This window comes from Prionailurus bengalensis, chromosome D2, assembly GCF_016509475.1.
Source record: "Prionailurus bengalensis isolate Pbe53 chromosome D2, Fcat_Pben_1.1_paternal_pri, whole genome shotgun sequence".
In the NCBI taxonomy this organism is placed as follows: domain Eukaryota; kingdom Metazoa; phylum Chordata; class Mammalia; order Carnivora; family Felidae; genus Prionailurus; species Prionailurus bengalensis.
In genome coordinates this window covers 48,065,862-48,078,399 of record NC_057351.1, presented here as the reverse complement: position 1 = coordinate 48,078,399, position 12,538 = coordinate 48,065,862, and the positions used below count along the sequence as shown (strand labels likewise).

At 52.5% G+C, this 12,538-nt stretch overlaps 1 pseudogene; it reads left to right on the top strand.

The window, feature by feature from the left end:
- LOC122492622 overlaps positions 1–12,538 on the top strand; it is a 57,696-nt pseudogene that overhangs the window by 34,744 nt on the left and 10,414 nt on the right.

The window sequence follows — 12,538 nt, the reverse complement described above, 5'->3', positions numbered from 1 at the left end:
GTGACTTCTGTCAGCGCCTGCCGCACTGGGAGTTTATGATGATGTGTAGAAATGGCTGAAAATGGCACTAGAGCTCTCTCACCTCAGGGGATGACAGGGCTCAGGGTCCGGGTTAGGAAACAGTGTCTTGCTCAGCAACAGAAAGGAGCTCAGCAGCGACGGGAGTCAGAACTGACCCTGCTGTTCCCCTTCTTGTTCTGACAGCCACCTCCGATTTCCACTGCACCCGCCCTCCACCCTCCGGTTCTCTGCTACTGCCATCTGGAGGCCAAGGGGCAGGAAAAGCATGTGAAGGAGACTTCCCGAGATATAAACCCAGGACAGAAAATGTGGCTCTTGTCACCCAAGCAGTCTGGGCGGAATGAGGCCCTTTCACTGACCCTGTCCAGGCACGGCAGGCAGTCACGGACCCCTGGACACCAGACCCCATCCCCAGGTGGCATCCATCATGACTGCAATGGTTGACTGAAACCCACCTTGAGAAATGCACTTTTCCTCAGAAGAGGGAACTTGAGAAGCTCAGGCCGTTGGAAAGTAATGAAACTTCTCGATGGAGAAGCTGATAAAAAGGGGAAGAGAGACACATGAACAACATGGAGTGTCCAGCCCCAGAGCCCAGGCCAGGCGAGAGCTCTCAGCCAAGGATGGCTGCTGGCTGAGCGAGAGACGCCAGCTGGGGCACAACTGGGGGGAGGTACCTTGCAGTTGGGCTACGGCCACTCTGGGGAGTCTTCAAAGAAAAGCAATAAGTAGGCCAGTCGGCACTCAGCCAGCTGGAGATTTCCAGAAATGGGCCTTTCAGATACTCCCCAGTTCAGATCTTTATGCAATGAACAGGCTTCATGCAAAAATCACCCAGTAAAAGAGATACTAGACCGTGCTGCCACCCCCAGACAGTTAAGACCTCCTGTTCCATCTAGGGTGCAGATTCAGTTGGGAGGGGCAGTGAAATTTGGGATGAAAGACAGGCAGAGTGACGCTGCGTGGGGTATCCCGGTCCTCACCAAGCTGTCACATGTCGTGACACACCACGGCCTCTTCAGTGATGGAAAGGGTGGTGGTATCCAAGCACGTCCAGAAATCCACAAATTCTTTGACACTCCTCCTGTCAAAAGGTGGAATCTGTTCTCCCTCCTCTGGAATATGGGCCAGTCTAGTCACCTGCTCCTAACAAATAGAATACCCTGGAAGTAACTTGCATGGCTAGATCACAAAAGGTCAAGGTGCGGCTTCCGCTTTCTCTCTCTCGGTCTCTCTATCCCTATCTCTCTCCCTCTCCCTCTCTCCCTCTCCATCAGGATGCTGGCACTTGGCACCCGGCCACCACTGGGCAGCCACATGGCAAAGCCACACGTGGGTGTGAGGGAGTGAATCCTCTGCCCATTGAGGCCCCAGGCTGTCAGGCTGCCCCAGAAGGTGCGAAGTGGAGCAGAGATGAGCTGAACTCACCGAGTCAGGCCCAAACTGCAGATTCATGAGCAAATTTAACATTGTCATTAGTTTAAGCTGCTAAACGTTGAGGTGCTTGATCACACATCAACAGATATCCAGAGCAGAAAGCTTCTCATTCAGACTTACCATAAGAGTAGAGCTGCTGGCCGTAAGAGTAGAGCTGCTGCTCAGACACTGGCGTCTGGCCTCCCAGACCAATGCCACGTCCTTTGCCCCACATGAGGATACACGTTCTGTGTTTACTGGCATAGCACTCCCAGGAGGAGTGGGAAGTGGCCATCAAGTGGCCTCACCTGAGCAACCTCTATCTTCTTGTACTGATGTCACACAGTGGGATGGGCACCTGGGGTCCTGGGAATAAGTTCTCCTTGCATGCCACCCAGTGCTGTTTGTATAAAGAGCCCTGGGCACCTAGCAGTTGCTGGGGAGACAATGGTGGTGCTTTACCAGATCTCGGTACCCTGGGAGACAACCCCGCATAGGTATGAGAAGGTAAAACTCTTCCCAGCCCCGGAGTGGTTGCCTGGATTCTCAGAGGGTCTCCTCTGAGGTGCAGGGAGCCAAGGGGCAGAAGCTCTGCCCAGTTGGAGCCCAGAGCTGGAAATTAATAAGGGAGAAACAGCAGTGAGCCTCATGCATGTGCTCTGTGCCCAGGCATGAGGATAGCATCTAGAGAGGATAAGCCGTCTTACAGAGAACTAATTATCGAAAGAAAAAAGTACTGGGCCCCTAGGTGAATGCAGATGGAATTTACAGGCTTCAAGGGACAGGGTGAAGTCCATGGGGTGGCAGTGTCACAAAGCAAAGAGGTGGGACCACTGGGAACCAGAGAAGGGCCCCAGACCAGGTGACGGCTCTTGTTTTTCATGCATGTACTTTAACGTGCATCTGGAAGTTCTGCAATCAGCCAATCGGTCAGCAAAAGTATGACGAATTGATTACTGGGAGCCCAGGACACCCCTGAGCTTTCTAGAGTAGCCAAAGTGATGGGCAGGGCCCTATTTTAAGGATCCACAACCCTGTTCCTGCAGGACTCCCCAAAGGAAATCTAAAGGCACAGGTAATGTGCGGAGTGCATGCTGCCCACACAGGGCAGGGATCTGGGGTCAGAGCTCACAGAGGGACCTGAACTTCGTAGAGTTGTACAGGAGGGAAAGGCCTGTGGGTGAACGCCCACAGGAGCCCGGAGAGAAGTTACCAAGCACCCTCTGAGCATGTGGCTGGAGCCTGCACTGGACCCACTACTCCCCCACAGACCCAGCGCCCTTCACCTGAGAAGGAGACTCCTGGACCTGAGCCCCACCTCTCCAGCCCATGCTCTGTACACCCCACTGCCCTGCCTGCCCCCCACCTGCCTCTCCATCACCCTTGCTTGTTGATAAAACTCTGGGTCTGTTCTTACTCTCTGCGCTGGACTTCATCCCATCACTTTGCAACTGCTGGGCTTGTTCAGGTCTGGCAGGAAAAGGCTCAGAGGTTCAGAGGGGGCTTCTGGCCTGATGAAGTAAGACACATCCACAGTCCAGAGCAATGCAGGGTTCAGCATAATCAGGCCATAAACTAAGGCCACAGGCGAATGCTGTTTAAGCCCAACAAAGGGAGAGACCAGCTCGCAGGAGGCTCCAGGAAAACCTCCTGCAGGAAGGAACACGTGACACCTACCATCGAGAATCTGTTGGAGCTAAGGGTTGAACCGTGAGAGCAAAGAGAAGAGGAAGATAAAAATCTAGACAAAAGACCAGTCCTAAACAAGGCTCAGTGATAAGAAACACTGTAACTAAATCAGGGAAGACTCAGCTTCCTCACTGGGCGGGAAGAGGACCACACTGTCATCTTGCCCCACACAGCGGGCTGGGGTGGATGGTCGGGGCCCGGAGAAGAGGCCATCCAGAGCAGGGAGAATGAAGCTGGGCCCCGCCTGATACACACACAAGGCAAGGGTGGGAATGTCAGTCCATGTCCGTCAGGAGGGCATCCTTGAGCACCAGGTCCCCAGGCAGAGACCACAACGCGGGGGAAGTTCTGGGAGAGCATTGCCCTGGGCCAACCCTGCTTCCCACCTATGCTGTGAGGGCCACAGTTTACAGTGCAAGACACCCTGCTTCTCCATGTCCACACACGATTATCAAGCACATGTTCAACCTCATTGCCCCAACCCTGCACCCTGTGTCATTACCTTCCCCAGAGCCAGGGACTGGGATGGGTCTGGAACCTCCCGCAGCCGACCGCTGCTCCTCATGACTGCTTACCATGCATGAATGCTTGGCACGTGGGCCTCAGCCACCCAGCCCTTTCACTGGAGCTCATAAAGAGTGCGGACAGAGGGGCGGGAAGGCCTCCCAGTGGATTCTCCTTTGGTAGCGCAAAAGTCTAAAGGACTCCTGTCAGAGGATGGACTGGGATGAGGTCCTTTCCTCAGATGGGGTTTCCAGTTCATAGGACTGAGCGGGCTCACTGACTCCAATAGGACCATGAAACCAGAAACACTGGGGATCAGTATGGTCTCTGAGAATTAGGTTTTCTTCACAGGGAGCAGAGACTACCCCCAACCACACAGAGTGAGGGTACCACCTGGTTCTCCAGGGGGCAAGCCTCCCTAATGTTTCCGGGTAATAATTAAGTCAAGGTGGTGCCTTCCCAGGGAGGTATATCTCTCGTAAGAAAGCGCACAGTAACGAAATGGTGACGGGTGGCCTCGTGGGATGGGGAAGTGCTAGAGCCGGACTTGGCCAACACAGGCTCCCACTCTAAGCCTCTCCAAGAGCTCATCTCCATGCCCAATGGGAGGAGCCTTGGGGGAGCCCAGCCTTCTTCAGGTGTGTGCTGTGGCCTGGGGCTCTAAACTCCCCAGCGAGGCTCCCAGCCTTCCTCTACATGCACACTGGCTCCAGGAGTTTGCTGGCAGCTCAGCACGGGACAAAAAGCAAACTCTCTTTCCAGCATGTTGAACTTTGCACTGGTTTAGCCTACTTGGGTGGCCAGCTGGTTGGCCATACATGGTTGCCATGACTTGAGGCAACCTCCCTCATCCAGCTCAAAGGCCCAGTTCTTCATGAATCTTCACTTTGTTTTAAAATAAAAAGGGTGGGGGGGCACCTGGGTGGCTCAGTCGGTTAAGCGTCCGACTTCAGCTCAGGTCATGATCTCGCAGTTTGTGAGTTTGAGCCCCGCATCAGGCTCTGTGCTGACAGCTCGGAGCCTGGAGCCTGCTTTGGATTCTGTGTCTCCTTCTCTCTCTGCCCCTCCCCAACTTGTGCTCTGTCTATGTGTCTCAAAAAATAAATAAATACTGGGGCGCCTGGGTGGCGCAGTCGGTTGAGCGTCCGACTTCAGCCAGGTCACGATCTCGCGGTCCGGGAGTTCGAGCCCTGCGTCAGGCTCTGGGCTGATGGCTCAGAGCCTGGAGCCTGTTTCCGATTCTGTGTCTCCCTCTCTCTCTGCCCCTCCCCCGTTCATGCTCTGTCTCTCTCTGTCCCAAAAATAAATAAATGTTAGAAAAAAAAAATTATAAATAAATAAATAAATAAATAAATATAAAAAATTTGGGGGCGCCTGGGTGGGTCAGTCGGTTAAGCATCTGACTTTGGCTCAGGTCATGATCTCACGGTTTGTGAGTTCGAGCCCCGAGTCGAGCTCTGTGCTGATGGCTCAGAGCCTGGAGCCTCCTTCAGATTCTGTGTCTCCCTCTCTCTCTGCCCCTCCCCCACTCATGCTCTTTCTCTCTTTCAAAAATAAATAAACATTAAAAAAATTATTTAAAAAAACATTTAAAAAAACAATCTTGCTTTATCCCTTATCACATGAATTTAAACTTAATGACACTGTAATGAAAGGCATGGAGTGTGGGGTGGAGAGGCCTGAAATGAGTATCTCCTGCATGTCCCCAGTCATTCATTTGGGCATTTGCTCCCTGATCTCCTGGAATTCCACCACCCGCAGAAATGTTAGAGGTATGAGACCCTGTTAACAGAGAAGAAAATCAAGGCCAGAGAAGAGAGGAATTTGTATGAGTCTCACACCGAAGTGAATGACTTCTCCATTCAAACCATATGACTCCAAAGTTCTATTTTATCAGGATTAGTGTCGCCCACCTGGACAATAAAAGAATAAAGAGAGAAATTCTCTCTCTCTTTCTCTGTTTCCATCTCTGTCTTTGATTAGAAAACCTGTAACCAAAACCACAGCACTGTTTTTCAGCATCCACCATCTTCCCTCCAATGTGGATCCCACAAGAAAGGATCTGTACGGGCCAGAAGCTTCTGTGGAGGGTAGAAGCTGGATCCTGGTGGCTTTGAGTGTCCACCTGCTGGGGAAGCAGCTTTCCTGCCTGGCTCCCAGCTTCCACTCAGAAAAAGTGGGAAAGGGAACAGGCCACAGGTAGCTACAGGCCCAGAATGGAGATCATAGATAAGCTGGAAACCATGCAGTCAGGGTTTGGGGGTCCAGACCACAGGGAGAAGACTCTCTCCACAGGGAGGGCCCAGCTCTCCACTCACGGGGCCCAGCTTCCAAGGGGCCTGCGGGAACAGAGGAAGAGGGAGCCGGGGTGAGTCAGAGCTTCCGGTGCTACAGCTGCTGCCACAATGGAGGCATTGAAGCTGGTGTGGGCCGAAGCAGGCAGGGGCAGGGGAGAAGAGCGTGGAGGGATGGGGCCACCAGGAGAGCCCCACATGAGAGGGCCCGACGTCTAAGGAGCCACAAGGAAGGAACTGCACTTTGAGGGCAGGGGCCTCCTGACCTTTAAGTCTGCCCTCGCTGCCACAAGGGGGGCAGGCCGGACCTCAAACAGCCCCCCTGGGCTCATGCCTGCATCTCATTATCTGCCCTGCCCCCAGATGCATCAAATGCCCGTTGTTCTCAGCTTCCCCACCCTGCCGCCACTCAAGTCCTTGGCTAAAGAATGCGTTGTGGGCACAGGGACAGTAGAAGAGGAAGAGACTGAGTGCGGTCTGTGCCCTCCTCTGCTCTCCCCACCCGCCCTCAGTGCCCCAGGTCTTCAGTGCCTCTGGAGGCTGGGGACAGGGCACCCCCCTCCCCCCGCACAGCCTGCCCCTGAGGAGGTGCCTGGCCCACGGCCGGGCATCGTCTCCAGGCCCCAGTGCGGCTCCCGTGAGTTGGCATCAGCCTCTGCATCTAATCCGCTGCAAATCTGGGTTCTCGCACCAGTGCCCTCACCCTCAGACCTGCGGGTCTAGCCTTGTCCACTGAGGGCTGGCATTCTCTCCTTTTCGGTGATTATCAACAGTTGAACGTATCCTCTGGCAGAGGCAGGTTTGTGTTTTTAACCTCCCAGCATCCTTCAAACGTTTCCTTCAATCCTTTCCTCTCCACCATCAGCACCTTACTCCCAGCTGCCCTCCTCCCTGCCTTGGACACCCTGGAATATTCTCCAGGCCTCTTGTCCTGACTCTCCAATTCATTCACTTGAAAAAAAAAAAAAAAAAAAAAAAAAGTAAACCTGATTGTATCACTCACACCCTACAATCCCTTCAAAATTTCCCCATTGCTTTCGACCCAGAGACCCAACTCCTTCCTGTGGCCCGGAAGGCCTGGCGTGCTCTAGCACGGCCTCCCAGCTTCTATTATTTTTCTTCACTTCCCTATTCTGCCATCAGACAATAAAGCTCCCAAGGTCAGGGACCACGTCTGGTTTGCTCTTCAGACTATTTCCAGTTTGTGACTTCATCCTGGGCTCAAGCAGTAGTAACAGGTGAACAAATGAAGGAATGAATGAATGAGCGAATGAATGAATGATCAAAGGAGGCGGCTGTCTCTCTGGAAGGTAAAGAGGACTGCTCCCCTTGCCCAAAGCATATCCCATTAGTCTGATGTCCGAAGTGCTGTGGAAGTTGGGTTAGATCCCTCCCAGGTGTCTTTTAATTCTGCAGAGGGGCACAGTTTGCTCCCTTCAGACAGAACCGTTGGACTAGAGCTATGTCCGGGCCCTTTTATTCTGCTGCTTTATGTGTCTGTGAGAAAGACCCTGGGTCGGGCCAGGACCACGTGTGAAGAGGGAGCCTGACTCTGGGCCACATGGGCACAGAAGAGCCTTTATTCTGGCGGACTCTTGATCCCTCACTCTGACTAAGCCCATTGGTGCACTGCGGGGGGAGGGGGATAAAAAGAAAAGTCTTGAGGAATGCCGGGGAAGGAAGAGAAGCCGAGTGTCTGGATGGTATGACCCCAGGCTACAACGCTACAGTGACTCTCAAAACATTCTCCCGTATCAGGAAGATACGCGCGCTCCCCCAGCGGGAGTGGGAATACAAATTGTTCAACTAATTGGGCTGCATTCTGAACTCAGCCTTAGTCCAGAGCAGGCCTCCTGCACAGGGATCCCCCAGGACAGACCTGTGGGGACTCTTGCCCCCTGTGGTCAGGAGAGTGAGCTGCTGGGCTGGGGCAGGTGCCAAGGTGAGGAAGGGGAGCTCCCAGTCACCAGCGGGGGGCTAGGAGATGATGAATAAAAGGACAACTGGTCCGGCATTGCTCAGTTCACAAAGAATTCACCATCTACAATGGTTAGATCCTTAAGCAAGATTGCCTCCTCATTGCTTTGCATGTAAAGATAATTAAGCTGAAACAGTGCCTGCGATGTTCATGGTTGCAGAGTGTGGGGCGAAGGGGGAGAGCGGAGTCAGACGGGCAGCGTCCCAGGGGGGTGATGTGATATCCCGCTACATGACACTGCTCTCTGGGGACTTATGAACTCCGCAGTAGAGGTTATGGGTAGATTGTGGGAATTCTTCATGAGGCTTTTAAAAAGCTATCATTGGTGTAAGTTGCTTTTACAGACATCCCTGGAAACCATGGGGAGAGTTGGCTAAGTCGCGGGGTAGTGGTAATTGCACTGAGTTCACACCAAAGGCCAAAAAGGAGCCAGAGAGATTGAGAGACAGAAGACAGGATCCTCAGACCTCTGAACCTACTGCCTGGGCCTCTGTGGGTTGCTGGGCAGCGACTATAAACCCACGTCCCTCAAGGCATTGGCCAGCCCAGCTAACAAACACGGACATCTTTGGTCTAAAAGGAAAAACAAGGTGACAGATAGAAATGCTATTTTTGTTGGGGCGCCTGGGTGGCTCAGTCGGTTAAGCAGCCGACTCGGGCTCGGGTCATGATCTCGCAGTCCGTGAGTTCGAGCCCCGCGTCGGGCTCTGTGCTGACAGCTCAGATCCTGGATCCTGCTTCAGATTCTGTGTCTCCCTCTGTCTGCCCCTGCCCCTGCCCCGCTCACGCTCTGTCCCTCTCTGTCTCTCAAAAATGAATAAACATTAAAACGTCTTTTAAAAACAAGAGCCCTGCTGATATGAGATAGGGGAAGGTGTGAACCAGTCTTAACTAGTGGAAAAACAGCAAGGTGCCTGTACATACACTGGACTGGGTTATCCATGGGGAAGGACACCTGGAAAGAAGTACTAGAATCTGGGAGTCCAGGGCAAGAGATGCTGGGGGAGGAAAAGGAGAGCGAGCCCTGCCTGCCTCACCTTGGCAGCCTCTGAATAGACACACATCACCCCAATCTGTTCTTCCCTTCCCATCGGTGGAACCCTGGCCATGTCAGGATGGGAGACCAGGGCTGGTGTCTGGGATAGAAGGGAAAGAAGGAAGAGAACCGATAATTGTCCTGATGACTGGGCATCCACCATAACCCCTTCTGAGCAGACAGGGCCAGCGCAGAGATGGCGAGGGGACCGGGGAAAGGATGTTGAAAGGAAGAGCCTGGTGGTCACGCTGGGTCTCTCTCCTAAAGCCTCGGGGCACCTGTCACCTCCGTAAGAAGAGTAACACCCTGTGTTTGTCAGGCTTCTTGTAGGGTCCTGGAGAGTAACAGACACATCGTCTGGAGCTGGGATGCGGAACCGAGGACGGTGACGTGAGCTGACATCTGCGGCCTGCCAAGGACACGCACCCCTGACTGATGCTCTCCACGTATGGTCCTTGGCTAAACCCTCAGACGCCCTCAGAAGGACTAGGTTTCCACATGAGGAAAGAAAGCCTTGGAGTCAGGAGCCAGGAGGACAATTCAGGAAGGCACATCCGAGCTCCTTAAGATGCAAGGTCATCCGGGTCCTTTACAAGTTTGAGATTCCTTGATTCTATTGGTCTGTTGTTGTGAGTCCAAGAGCGAGGTGAGCCTACCTGGGGACCTAGATGCGAACATTAGTTTCCTTCAAGCTAGTAAAATCACAAAACACAGAGGCTTAATTTCTAAAAGTTCCCTCAGACGTAGCATTGCCTTTATGAAAATGGTAAAGGATACGTGAATAAACAGAAAGAACTAGTTTTGTCAGAAGGGATGCCGTAGTTTGTCTGCACGTCTAGCCTCTAGGGTTTGACATAATTAAAGAGCTTGCCTTTTCCTTGAGTGTGCACACACATGCACACATGCACAACATACATGTGTACACACACAACACTCTGGGTACTGTGCTAAGCTACCTCTGGCCCCGCATTAGTCACATTCTTTCCTACAGCACCATGCCCGCCTCTCTCTGGGCTGATTGTCTTTTATGATTAATGAACATTTTAAATACCCGCAAATTCTGCCGACCGGCTTTGAAAAGCACTAAACAATCTCCCAGCTGTCGTCAGGACGGGCTTTGGAGTCCGCGATGAGAAAGTACCCAGGGGCATCTGTGAGGGAGGGGCCGGGTGCTGGACACAGGCTACTGGGGTCCAAGCTGTCCAACGTCCTAGCTGTGGGACCCGAAGCAGGTGCCTTATCCTCTCTGAACCGCAGTTTCTCCATTTGTAGCCGGAAACACGATAGCATCTGCTTCTGAGAGTTGGTGTGGGGATTAAATAGTTAGCCCAGAACACTGTTTAGAAGAGCACCTTTGGTGTCATAAGGCAGGAACTCCAGATCCTCCCTCTGTGGGCTCAGACACCCAGGATCTGCAAACTGTCAGGAGGTTTGGAGCTTCGTGCCCACAGCAGCCACACACCAGATTGAGTCTGGGGACTCTAGTGGTCTGAGCCTTTAGTTTCTGGGCCCCTGGGTGCTGGTTCCTTTTTTAATTTCTCGAGTGAAAGTAACCTGTTGGGCCTGTGAACCTTGCTCTTGGACCCTGGCTTGTCTGGCTCAGCATTGACTCCATATCTGCCCAGTTCAGGGGTCTGTCTCATTCCCACCCTTGTTCGGGAGCTGTTTCCACCATACAGATCCTTCCAGAATTGCATTGTTACCATCTCCCAGACTAAGAGCGCCAACCTTGTTCAGAAGCTCCTGCGGCCCCAAGATGAGAGGCAGGAAGTCAGAGGAATGGTTCAAAGACTAAGCAAAGTACACCATTTGAACTCCACTGGACAGAGTTTCAGAAACAGTGGCCCCTGGAGAATGGCAAATTCTCATTGGGCCGAACGCAGGGAAATGATCCCGCCCGCCCCACAGGCATCCTGCATGTGGCCCATTTGAATGTGTTGAGATGCACAGTAACCTTGACAAAGATGTGGGAGCGTAATGGCCCAGAGGGATGTGCTCTGACTAGCGTTGCCACCCACGGTCACTGGTGATGACTGCCCTTTGATTGCTGCCCTGGAAGTCCTGAGGGAGTCTTCCTGACCTCCACTCCCCAGGCTCTCCCATGGTGGAAAAAGCCCCCAGATCCCCTATATTAAATCTCTCTGCTTCCCTACATAACCCTGAGCAAAGCCCCTCGGTGACAGCTCTCAGGGTCCAAGGCACCGCCAGCTGGAAAGACCATCCACACTCCTTCCCACATACCCTCTGCAGGAGAATTCTTGCTCACACCAGGTCTCTCCCTGATGCCAAGCCTTTTCTACCTGCAGGCTGGGAGCTCATTTCTCCAGGAAGTCTTTCTTGACCCAAGGACCCAGTTAGGTCTCCCTTCTTCATGCTTGCTACACCGTATGCATCGAACATCCTGCTCGATGTCAAGCTCCGTGAACAAGCAATTATGTCTGTTTTGCACCCCATTGTACCAGCACAGGGCCTATATACATAGACTTTGTATTTATGAATAAAATAGATGAAAAATGTCGAAAGGCTTTGAGAGCATGATGCCTGGGATAGGGAAAGAGAATATATGCAGCTCAAATCCCTGAAGTCTGATAAGGAATGCATATTGGCACAGACTCTGAGCTGGGTGGGCTCCACGAGGTACAAAGGTGAGCCCACTAGGAGACCACATCCAGGAGGTGTGAACATGTATAAGCGTCTGGTGGTCTCTATGCAGCTGCATTCTGTTAAGGTTTCTGGTGACTTCTGCCTCCCTTTGTCCCTCTAGGAGCCATATTTGTGCCTGGAGGAAAAAGCAGTGCCAGGAAGGAGACCATTCCCAGATGTCAGAATAGCCACCTCTGCACTCCGTGGATGGCTTATTTTAGTTCCCGAACTTTCTTTTTCTTTTTTTTTAATTTTTTTTAATGTTTATTTATTTCTGAGACAGAGAGAGACAGAGCATGAGTGGGGGAGGGGCAGAGAAAGAGGGAGACACAGAATCGGAAGCAGGCTCCAGGCTCCGAGCTGTCAGCACAGAGCCCGACAAGGGGCTCGAACTCACGGACTGTGAGATCATGACCTGAGCCGAAGTCGGTCGCTCAACTGACTGAGCCATCCAGGCGCCCCTAGTTCCAGAACTTTCAACAAGAGGAACCAGTTGGTATCAGTTCCTTGAACAGCGTACTTAAAGGATGAGTTTACCTCGTTTAACCATTTTTATATATTTCATTAAGGTCTAGGAAAGAAATTTTTTTTTTTTTACTAAACAGAGTAACAGTCCTACCTGTTGTCACCATGAGTGGGGAGAGGGGGAGCTGGAACTCCACTGGACGGCCAAGCCCTGTTGAAGTTGTGACCAGGTTTTAGCTTGTGAAAGTTCTGCAAACGTGCTTTTAAAACCCTACACGATTTTGTATAGACTGCACTGGAGAGCGGCAGAGTCCAGCTTTTCCACACCATGTGTCATCTGCGGCTGGCTTACTACCGCTGCCCCTCGGCCCCCCTGGCCCAGGGCTCCTCACCCTCTGCCCCCAGGGTACGTCTGGGGCTATATCTCACCCACCTTCCGAGAAGCAGAGCTGTGGGCAACAAAGCTTAAAGCGGAGAAATCACCAGGAGTAT